The sequence below is a fragment of the Silene latifolia genome, chromosome X, assembly GCF_048544455.1.
Source record: "Silene latifolia isolate original U9 population chromosome X, ASM4854445v1, whole genome shotgun sequence".
Lineage (NCBI taxonomy): Eukaryota > Viridiplantae > Streptophyta > Magnoliopsida > Caryophyllales > Caryophyllaceae > Silene > Silene latifolia.
The window spans coordinates 214,419,485-214,432,098 of record NC_133537.1 but is presented as its reverse complement, the minus strand read 5'-3'; positions in this window follow the sequence as shown (position 1 = coordinate 214,432,098).

Here is a 12,614-nt window from a genome sequence, read left to right as displayed (position 1 = left end):
ATTCTAAAGATCTAGTGCATGCATAACTAAACAAGATATAAAATAAGAAAACAATAGTTCTTACATTGTTTTGGTTTGAAAATTAGGGCACAAATAAGGACACCTTCCTTATTTGTTCTTGAACTTTACAATGATGGATGATCCTCCAACCTCAAGTGTAGAGATGCTCCTTAACAATTGCACCCAAGACTATTTCCTTAAAACTAATATATCAACTAACTAGATTAATATACTAGTATCCTCAAAATGATTCTAATAATATGTATTACTACACTAGTAATAATATTTAAGATAATATTAGAATAAAGATGAACAATTTTAGAGTTTCTAAAACAAATTTTAGAGAGATAAAAGTGAGAAGGTGAATGAATATTGCATTAAGGAAAAATAGAGAACAAATTCTATATATGAGGACGAGGGAGCCGGTTGTGGGGTGGTGGAAGGCCAATGCATAGCCTTCTCACTTTTCCTTTTGTTCTTCACAAGAATAATAGATGCAAGGCTACATCAAAATAGGTTATGATTGTGTTTTATTAATCAATTAATCAAAACACCCACTAACCTATAATCCCTCCAATATTTCGTTCATGTATAAAATGGAATTGCATTTTATTTTGTCAATTTATCATTTATCACACAATATGTCACATGTAGTATATAACATGTTATTAATTGATTTAATGCATATTTATCAAATAAATATCATTGTATATATTAATTAAATTACATATAAGAAATTGTCAAGGAATTCACAATTTCATGGTATAAAATGGGTCATGTTAATATAATTCACAACATTTTGTAATTATAATTAACCATTCATTCATATCCCAATTGTTTCATAAACAATAATGAATTTTAGTAATAAAATCTTTTAATTACTAAAAAAAAATTTATTTAATCAAATTACAATAAGATATAAATATTCTCACTCACATAATGAATTGTTCAAATTTAAGGAATTGATTAACTTGTATCGATATACAATTACTCAACTTATCTATTAAGGTAATTGTCCTATAGGTGTGACCTTAAGGGATCAACTAATCACCACCGTCAAACGACAGTAATGTCAAACTCTAGTTAGCCAATCATTACTGATTAATGTTGATCAATTGACTATATAAATGAATCATCCCTTACGTATTCGTAATTTGAGATTTAAACAGTTGATCGCACTATTGTTGAGGACACATACTCCAACATTCTCCCACTTGTCCGAGACAAGTGTGCGTCACCAATTCTCTTGTCCTATTACAATGTCCCACTCAATGCAAGGTAACTTGCAGGTCGTACTTGCATTTGATCATATCTTGAGTGGTTTCCTCGATCTGGAGAGTAACTGTCTGACCGGAATTATCTACCGTAGATACCTTCCGAGCGTGGCCACGCATTTTCAGTTCACTTCTTCTCGAGTGGCCCTGAGATTTTCAACAACCCTGATAAGGGGGTGGACAATTCCTATCGCACTATTCCCTTCGTTTAGCCACAGATCATCATGACCCAAAATATACTCATTTGACTTCAGTTACGACAGTCGTAGAGTGTAAATCAATGCCAATCAGAAACTTCTACCAACTTGGGCGAATAGTCTCTAGTCAAAAGAATTGACTCATAAAAATACTATAGTAGCTCTTGCCACGACCAGGCTTTATGAATTTCCAGAACTCCATAAGCGGTCACTGCCAGACAGAGTGTCTCATACAGTCTGTCTATGTAATCGACTAGTCATCCTATATAACCCCATGGCACTTGAACTTGCCATCAATCGCATCACACTCTAGTACGTCACCTCTTATAAGTAACCAGGGGCGCATACTATGTCAATCCAGTTCACTTTAATGGGGTTCAATATTGTCTCAAAAACCCATTTGGATATAACAAAGTAATGGACGAGTTTAAAGAAACTCGAACGGTAAATGCGATTATCATATATGAATAGCCAATACCATATATGAATAGTCAATACCTTATTGCTATTTCCTTCTATTCAATGTTATATCTAATGACATGAATTTATCTAAGCAGATGTCTAGTCTTCTTACTAGACTTGGGCTCTTATACTTGGAAGATGCTCCCACTACCCACTATTATCATATAACTTGTGATAAAGTCTATGGTAGAGGGATCTACTCTTAGTCCCTTTGTTGACCATATTATCACAATGTACTCAGATTCTTAATGTAGAACTTGCAGTGGTTGAAGCTAAAACAATTTTCTAGTCACTTACTCCTAAGTCAATAAAATTAGCCTAGGATTTCGGTAAATCCTTATAGGTTTGGAAACTAGAGTTTGTGCAACACTTCAACACAAAACTTAGTATATTATCCAAACATGAGAACGAATCCCCAATTCTCCTCAAGAATCTTAAAGGATGTTCTTTAAGGCTTTCAAAAGAACTTCATTCGAATTAACTTGTTATTGACTTATTATGCTCCAAGCATTAGATTCATCACTACATGTGCATATAATGACATACATGATCGTTCTAATGGCGGAAACATTAGCAATGGATTTCATGTGATCAATAACTTATTAGGTTTAGTGAATGATTATGACTCTATCATAGTAGTTCCACTTTCATCAATATGAATAACCTACTCAACCTTGTTGATGTTAAACAGATAAAGAATCTTATTAATATAGGATACTTATCTAAGTGTCAATCTAAAATTCCCTATGTCATAATAGATTTGCAATTTTGGAATACAATATGTCATCTTTCATTGAGAATTGAAGACCAAAACACTCCCTTATAGATGGTAGTGTTACCATGTCATCCTCAATGAGTGATATGACATCAATATGGAAGACAATCTCTCCCACTGAATTTCATGTCTAAACATGGCAATTTTGACTCCCACTCAAATCCATGCATACGCATGGTCTCTCGACAACTCGAGTGAAACCATTTTCTTATCACATGATTGAAAACATCATTGCAGTCTTAAGTGTTAATTAAAACCTTGTGCTTATGTCACACACACACCCCTTTCTAAATACCTATTTAGAAATTGGTTTTATCATCTAACTTGATCAAACACACTATGAGGTGTAGCAACGATAACATGGATATTCGCATAGTTACATGTTAACTTAGCTTTGTAGACATCTCTTATGTCTATCTATGCAACTCTAAACAAATTTATCCTTTTGCACAGATTTCACTTTGGTTCATTCGACTCTTATGTAAAATAGAATTGAATTTACTTGATTCAACCACTTCATAATCTTATTATTTAAAGAACATTTTCTTTTGGTTTTCTCACTAGTCTAAAGATTTACCTAAGAAAGCTTTCTTTTGGTCTCCTCATATGTCATGAGTTTTACTTAAGAACGCTTTCTTTTGTCTCCTCACTAGTTCAAAACCAGTCGTATGTTTGCTGCTGATTTTCTCCCACTCTATCTTTTGAAAAATACATCTATTTTTCTCGAAAGATAGCCTTATAAGCAACAAACAATTTCAGACTTATAATTGTGAAGGAAGAAGATATCGTATATTATAACCTTAATAGATGACTTTTTTGTAAAGACATTATTATCTAGCTTCAAAGTAGACTAATCCTTGTAATGTAAAGGATTGGACTCATATCCATGTCATATGCAATCTTAAGGTCTTAAGCACTCCCATAGCTCGTATGGAGTCTTATAAGTGGTCTCAAGTCATAGTTATAAGTGTTGTAGCCAATTGGTTTATAAAATTTACCTTTTTAGATTTCAAATAACTCTTTTTGACTTTATAATCATTCTTTCTTATATCAAATAAGATGTGATATTAAGTCACAAAAGCATAAGTGAGAATTAAATTCACGGCTTATGAACTAATTTTAATGATCCCATCGTTGTAATTCTTTTATGATTAGTTTAAGTCAACATAATTTATGTTTTGATATTAAAGGTGTATAATGACAAGTTTTAGAACGAAAAATTTCCATAAACCGAGTGACTTGGGTTGAAAACCAAGTCACTAAAATTCAAATACAACTTCTTGTTCTTGAAAATAAAAGGAAATAAACTAATTTCCATGTCCAACTAGGAAATTAAAAGAGTTCTAAAACAACAAGTTCAAAATACAATAATAAAACGAAGACTATCAAAATAAAGGTCAAGCTTCCATAGGTCTTCTACTATGGGCGGCTACTCTAGCTCCCTTGAAGAACCTCCTTAGGCTTGCCTATCTTTGCCTTTGTCTTTGCTGGGATGCCCTTAAAAACAAATTAAAAAGGGTAAGAATCACAACTTGTATCTAAATACCAAAGTTGAGATAGAAATCAAAACATAAATGATAGGGAGAATTTTATCTATTACCTACTGGAACAATCTTTTCAGCCTTGATATCACCAAGATACTTCGGGCAATTCCTCTTCCAATGTCCTATGCCATTACAATAATGGCATTTGTCTTCGGAAGTAGCACCCTTTTTAGAAGAGCTTTTCTCAATTGCTTTTCCTTTTCCCTTGAAGGGAGTGAGGTTTCTTGCTCTCACTAGCACTCCTCTTAAATTTCCCTTTGCTCTTGTTGTTAATTGCGAGCACATCCTTGGTTGAACTAACATTAAGACCCATATCTCTCTCGGCTTGCACAAGCAATTTGTATAATTCATGGAGAGAAGTCTTCATATTTTGCATATTGTAGTTACCCTAAACTGCAGATATGCTTTGACTTTGTTCAAGGAATGTAAAACTCGGTCTATAACGAGTTGTTCGGGAATGTCAACACCTTGGATCTTAAGAGTCTCAACAAGCTCAATCAACTTGAGCAAATGAGGACTAACGTTTTGGCCCTCTTTGATGTTGATTTCGAAAAATGCGGAGGCCGCCTCATATTGGATGATCCTTGGAACTTGCGAAAACATGGTCACAAGCTTGGTGTAGATCTCATAGGCCGTGCTCATCTAAATAGCACTCCTTTAGAGATCGGGCTCAATAGAGAAAATTAAGACGTTCTTTATAACGGCCGACTCTTTTAGGTAGGCCTCATAGGCTTCCCTTACGGCAGAGGTTGACCTAGTAGTTGGGGTGGTGGGAGCGGCTTCGGTAAGGTAACGAAGCTTGTCGTCACCTTCCGCGGCCAACGGAGTTGCGCATCCCAATCGAAGAAGTTAGAACCATTCTTTTCTAGTTTACATCGATCCACAAAGGATTGGAGCCAAGAAGCATTGGGGAGTGGTGGAGCGTTTGCGCTAGTTGATGCAGATGAAATTGGAGTCGACATTGCAAACTAATCAAGTTGACTACAAAATAGAAGATGAAGGAATTATAAACATTTATCGTTTTAATAAAACTTGTAAATATTTTAAGGAAGTCTTAGCATTTATATAGTGACCTTTACCCAACAATAATAAATGATTCCGAGACCCAAAATTCTTGTTAACTTGGATGTGAGCCTACGGGCCCTCTACACCTTTACTAATATAACTTGGTGGGTTAACCATATTAATCGATTCTACTATTAGAACTCTCGGTCGATGATTTTACAATAAATTCATCTTTAGCCCGAACCTATTGCGGCTACGGTCGCAAAACACCTTCGTTGGGATCAACCAAACTTTCGAAGTGTAATAACTACTTATTACCCAACTTACCCACCCAAAGTCAATAGAAGCACCCCGAAAAATCGTATTGTACCCCTTATGAAATTGATATTCATGGGCTCCTACTATTTGGTAAGGCTAAGTCTCAATTTTTTAAAAGTAAAGGTCTTGTCAATTTATTATCTATCAATTTTAAGTGAGCTAAAAGTCGAATTATCGATAATTATAATTGACACGGTCGAAAACTCGATATAATATGCATGTGTTGTTATGGCGATTTGGCAATGCATGCAACATATTAAAAGAAATGCAAAGCAAAATAAAATTCCTAGTATGGCCATCCTAAAATAGAAAATCAAATAATCTATTACAAATTCGGAAACCAACTCCTTTGATCCCTTGAATCTTCAACTGGCACGCCTCCCAAGAACACCGTCTTTGTCGGAACGCCTTTCCGAATGGCACCGTCTTGAAGGAACTCCGGGATTACAAATAATAATAAAAATACATAGCTATTCCTACTATACATTTGTAATATGAAAAACTAGTAAACATAAAAGTGATACGAGATCACATTAAATTACAACCGAATCAATATCCCCTTACATTACGGGTAATATCGATTAAAAACTAAGGCCATACCAAGATAAAATTACATAATTCAAAATTACATAAATAAAATATGACATTCAACAATGAAATATGCAGCATTATAATATGTGTCTATCATGCCAAATTATGTGCCAAATCGCCCTAATTAACTTATATCGATCATATAACCAGATTTTATGGAAATTCACGATTTTTAACTTATTAAAATCGTAAATTAATACTAAAATCTAATTTTAGTCCAAGTTAATTATCCTAACACCCTTAGGTCTCAAAAATTAGTCATTACTCAATTTTTGACCATAATTCAACTTGATATAATTTTATGCTCATTTTGACCCTAAAATCAAAAAATTTATGAAATAAATCCAAACTTAATTACAATAACATCAAAATTTGAATTTTAAATTTTTGAACATTCTGGAATATATCCATGACACTCATAATATCAAAAATCATGGATAAATTTTCGAATTTATTTCGAGAAACATGTAGTTGCGATTTATCGGTTTTATCAAATAAAACAACTAAAGCATACAAAAATTAATCTAATTAATTTTACAACTTTAGATCTGATAAGTGGGATATCAATGTAACCTAAAATAATTTTCTCATGCCATGTAATGTTTTTTAGCTATTTATGCTAAAATAGTCACTATTTATGTCATTTTTACACTAAAAATTCATGAATCATGCAAAATGAATCAAGTTCATCTTAAATTTTACACACAGTGAGTAAAATGTTCTTGTGACAACATATTAAAATTTCATGGCCTGCATCGAAGGTTAACTATTTTTAACCATTTTAACTCCATTTAATTTATTTTTATCTCACAAAAATCATAAATCATGCAAAATATTTAAATCTGATAAGTGGGATATCGAAGGTTATATAAAAATTTCAAGGTCAGAGACTATGTTTAACTATTTTTAGCATTTTAAATACCATTTTAGTTATTATAATATATCAAAATAACTAAAAATCATTAAAATGGATAATAAAATACCATAAATCATCAAAATGACCTAAATACATTTTAGGACCAGAATATACAACATGCATCATGATTTCGTGGCTTTATCTAATAAATCACAAATTTTTAGTTTTAATTAAGTTACTACTAACTCGAAAAAACTATAAATCGATTATGCATGCAACATCCTATGCTCTAATACCAATTGTTAGGTTCATATACCTATTATTAGACTTTTCTAATAGTAAACGAATTAACATTTTAATGTGTGTTCTAAAGATCTAGTGCATGCTGTTGGACCATATAGCTTATATGTTTATGTTTTGATGATGTCAAGGTGTTTTACATTCTGTATACTTGTTGCGTGTAATCGTTTGTTGAGTATCTTAGAACTAACCTATTACGAGCAACAAAGAGGATTGTGACAATTGCATGAGAAGTTCAAGCCTTCGTTCAAGATCAAACAATTCAAGATTCATTCAAGTATTATGTGAAGACGAAGTTCGTCTAAAGATTAATCAAGCTTGGATGATGACGTAGCTTATACTCGAAGATCTCCTTGTAGATTAGAATAGTATAGGTGATTATCTCGTAATGGTAATCAAGAATGAGTTTCTTGATTTAGTAAAGTTATAGCTTTGCAGCTATAACATTACTAGTAAAAGAGCTCAATGTTATAGCTCTTCTACTATAACAATGAAATGATGAGTTTTTATACACGACTTATAAATGTTTCGAAAAATTGTTTTATAATTGTTTAAAATTTATTTTAAATGTTTTAATAAAAGTATTTATATAATAAAGCCCGGTTTAGTGAGGAGTCCGGTTTTATAGTAAACGTTAATTGGTAGTTGTGATGGATCAACTTATGAGTTGGACTTTACTACTAATTAGGGTTTCTATATAGCCTCTCTTAAAACCTAAATTCTAATTATAAGTTAAGACTAGGGTTTGCACGATTCACGAGCTTATGGGCCGTGATATCTCGTGTTGCCTAGGAGATATTAGGTAAAGATTTTATTCTATAATATTATCTTTACATATCTTATATATCTTACTTAATATATTTATTTATGATTAAAGATATTCTTGTTTTAGGAAATCTTATCATAATCTTAGAATTTATAGTAAAGTTAATATTTGGAAAGATTATATTCTATCTTTTAGAATATTCTTTTTTATCTTTTATGACTTTTAGGAAAGAGATAATAAGAAGATATAATTTGTCTTTATATCTTAATATTTCGGCTATTAGGGTTTGAAGAAACCGTGTAGCTTACTCTTTCTCCTCCTATAAATACTTTGCTATTTTACAACATCAAAAAGAGAAACCTTAAGCATAAAAATTGTTTTCATCTTTAAAAAGCAAACCGTGTGTTTTAAGCAGAAAAACCGATTTGCAATTTTGAAAGGTCGTGTGTCATAAAACTCGCATACTCGTTCTTCATTTATCGTTATAAGATAATAGTGCGTAATTGATTTCTTACTTGTTCATTAATGTGAACCTTTGTTATAATCATTAGTGCTTTCTTATTAGCGTAAGTTAGTCACTCGAGTATTTAACGGTACTCATTGAGTTACAGCTAGAGTTAGTTGTACGAGTTGGGTTAGTAAATTTGTAATCCGTAGAAAAGTACTAAATTTATTAATCGAGAATAGTGGACGTAGGTTTCGACTTGTGAAACTAAACCACTTCAAAAATCCGTGTGTCTCTCATTGTTTCGTTCTTTCGTTTATTTCGCTTACCAATGTTAGTTGATTAGTTAAAGTTTAACCAATAAACTTTAAATTATCAATTACATTAGCATAATCGAAAAAGCTTTCAAAAGTTTTAAATCCTCAATTCACCCCCCCCCCCCCTCTTGAGTATTTTGGATCAATAGACTCTTCAATTGGTATCAGAGCCTCGTGCTCTTGATTGCCTAACCGCAAATATGCTGATCTATCTTGTTTTTCATTTATCTTATCGTTTTATATTCCGCTGCCTATCAAGTGATAAATGGATTCCAAATATCTCAAGTGTCCCGTCTTTGATGAGAAGAATTACTGATTGTGGAAAAACATGATGACTCACTATGTGAAAGGACACGATTGGGAGTGCTGGAGGATTAGTCAAAACGGACCGCACAAAATTCTTGTTGCATCCGAGGAAGGCACTACCTATGAAAAGAAAGAAGAGGACTATGTCGAGGCCGACTATAAGAAGGCCGAAAAGAACTCCAAAGCAATAAGTCTTCTGCAAAACGGAATGACTTCTACCGAGTTTGATCGGTTCTCTTCATGCTCCACGGCTAAGGAGATATGGGATGGGCTCGAATTAGCTTATGAAGGTACTTCCATTGTTAGGAAGCACCGAATTGATTTGCTTATGCAAAAATATGAGTTATTCATCATGGAGCCTAATGAGTCTCTAGATAGTATGTCCGCAAGGTTTTCAAGCATCATAAATGAACTGAAAACCTAGGTAGGAAATTCTGTACTGAGGACATTGCTAGAAAGGTTCTTAGGAGCCTGACTAAGAAGTGGTGTGCTAAGGTCACTGCAATGGAGGAATCACGAGATCTTGAAACCCTATCCTATCAAGAACTCATTGGTGCTCTCATGGCCCATGAAATTACTCTTAACAAAGATGACGCTGAACCAAGTCGCAATAAGAGTATGGCCTTAAAGAGCGAAGAAGTTGACTCTGAATTAGAGGATGAAACTGTCTTGTTTGCATGACGCTTTAAAAATAAGATATTTCGAAATAAACAAACAAAATCATCCTATAACAACAATAACAACAAATCATTCAATAAAAAGGTTAATGACTCAAAGTCGTCTTTCGCAAATAGAGGTTGCTTCAAGTGTGGAGAATCTGGTCATATGATCAAGGATTGTCCAACATGGGAAAAGATAAAGGACAAGACCAAACGTGAGAAGACAAAGAGAGAATTCAAGCAAGTTACGATGGCTTCGTGTTGGGGAGACCTTGATTCAGAAAATGACGAGGAATCTGAAGACGACGAAGTAGCAAACCTTTGTCTCAGCAGTGTTAGTCTTGACCTAATTTCCGACAGTGACGATGAAAGCACAAATTCTCATTCAAACTATTGCTTTCTTGGAGAATCAGACGAAGACGACGATGAAGAGGTAAGTTACCTTGAGCTTAAAAAACGTGTTAGGAAATTGTCTAAAAGTGCTTTAATTGAATTCTTTGAACAATCTCTTGATATGTGTCACGAACAGGATTTGGAATTGAAAGATCTAAAGGAACAGATTCTCGAAATCGCGGAAGAGAATCATACTCTCAAGACTAAAGCTAAGAAGTTGAAATCTAAAGTTATAGCTGAGAAAGCTACAACATTAGATTCTACTATGGCTGAAAAGAAGGAATTAGAGTCCAAAGTTATACCTAATGAAGCTATAACTTCCGACCTAAAGCTTAACATCAAGCACCTTCAAGCCAAAGTTATAGCTAATGAAGCTATAACTTTAGAACTTAGAAAAGTGAAAGAACTTTTGGAAACTAAGGTCACATCTAATGAAGAAGTGATCTTAGATCAAAAGAAAGAGATAGATTCCCTTTCAAAGCAATTGAAAGAATCTAAGACCGATATGATTAATGTTAAGAAACACCACACCGATGTTGTGTTCATTCTTAATAAACGATTCCAAGACTTTCGTGATAACTTTAAAAAGGACAATGATGTAGATCACACGAAATGTCAAGAGGAAATTAAAACCCTAAAAGACCTTCTTCTACACACTAGAAAGGTCCATGACAAGTGGGAAGGTAGCACAAAAGTCCTAAACTTCCTAACCGAACAATCTGACAATAATATGAAGATGGGGTTAGGACATGAGTGCTACAGCCGTAGAGATCACTCCAAATGCAAATCAACACCTTCGGATTTTGATTTTAGAAAAAGGAAGTATGTTGATCTTCCTGAATACTTGATTTGCAATTACTGTGGTCATACGGGTCATATCCAAATCAATTGTGTCAAAAAGGCTCATGATTTACGAAAAACTGCCGAACACGTCAAAACTGTTGACACAGTTGTCAAGGATAAGGAAATCCCCACTAACGAACCTAACGAAGAAAGGAACAATAAATTTCATTGGTTCTATGACATGGCCTTTGACTACTCTAAGAAACCTAGCACTTCACAAATCCCTTGTAGATCTTAACCCAGTAAACCTATTCACAAGGCAAATAGTCAAGAGAGACCTAGAGAAATTCCTAGACCTAGAGAAAACCCTAACCCTAGAACTCCTCCCAAGCCAAACAAACCTAAAGTTAGAAAAACGGTCATTAGACGTGTTTGGGTTCGAAAGGACTTAGTATTTAGATTAACTAATCATAAGGGACCCAACTTAGCTTGGGTACCTAAAAACTGTTTCTAATCCTTTCTGCAGGAAGAAGTGAAAGAAAACAAACAATGGTATCTTGACAGTGGATGTTCAAGACACATGACCGGAGATAAGAATCTGTTTCTTTCACTCAAGCCCTTCAATGGAGGAAAAGTAACGTTCGGGGACAATAAAAAGGGAAAAGTTATTGGCGTCGGCAAAATCGGAATCTCCAAGTCTCACGCAATCAGTGACGTTTACCTCGTGGATGGTCTAAAACACAATTTGCTAAGCATATCTCAACTATGCGACAAAGGTAACAAAGTAGTTTTTCATACTGATAGTTGTCGCATTATTATTGAAGGAACTAACAACGTTATTCTTGAAGGCCACCGAAAAAGGAATGTTTATATGGTAGATTTAAATGCTGTGCCTACTAACTCCTTTTCGTGTATGAAAGTTACACTTGATGATCCTTGTTTATGGCATAAACGGTTTGGTCACATTAGCTCACTAACCTTGAACAAACTCAAGAAGTGGAACTTGGTTGAGGGGTTACCTAAGATCAAGTTCGACCAAGAAAAGATGTGTGACACGTGTGCAAGGTGCAAACAAGTAAGATCATCGTTCAAACCTAAAAGAGTAGTAAGCACAAATCAAGCCTTGGAACTGGTACACATGGATTTATGTGGACCTATGAAGGTAAGGAGTAGAGGAGGATCCAGGTACGTCTTTGTTCTTGTAGACGACTACTCGAGGTATGTATGGCCTATCTTCCTTCATTCAAAAGACGAAACTTTTGATGAATTTTATTGTCTTATGAAACGTGTTCAAAACAAATATAAGACTAATCTTGTATCTATTCGTACGGATCATGGCACCGAATTTGACAACCAATCTTTTATAGAATATTGTAGAGTTAATGGTGTAGGGCATAACTTCTCTGCACCAAGAACTCCTCAACAAAATGGTGTCGTTGAACGTATGAATAGAACCTTAGAAGATATGGCACGTACAATGCTCCTGTGTAGTGGTTTACCTCGTAACTTTTCGGCTGAAGCTATTAGTACTTCCTGCTACATCCATAATCGTGCTATGATCCGACCTATCCTTAAGAAAACCCCCTACGAACTCCGTAGAGGTCGAAAACCTAATATCTCCCA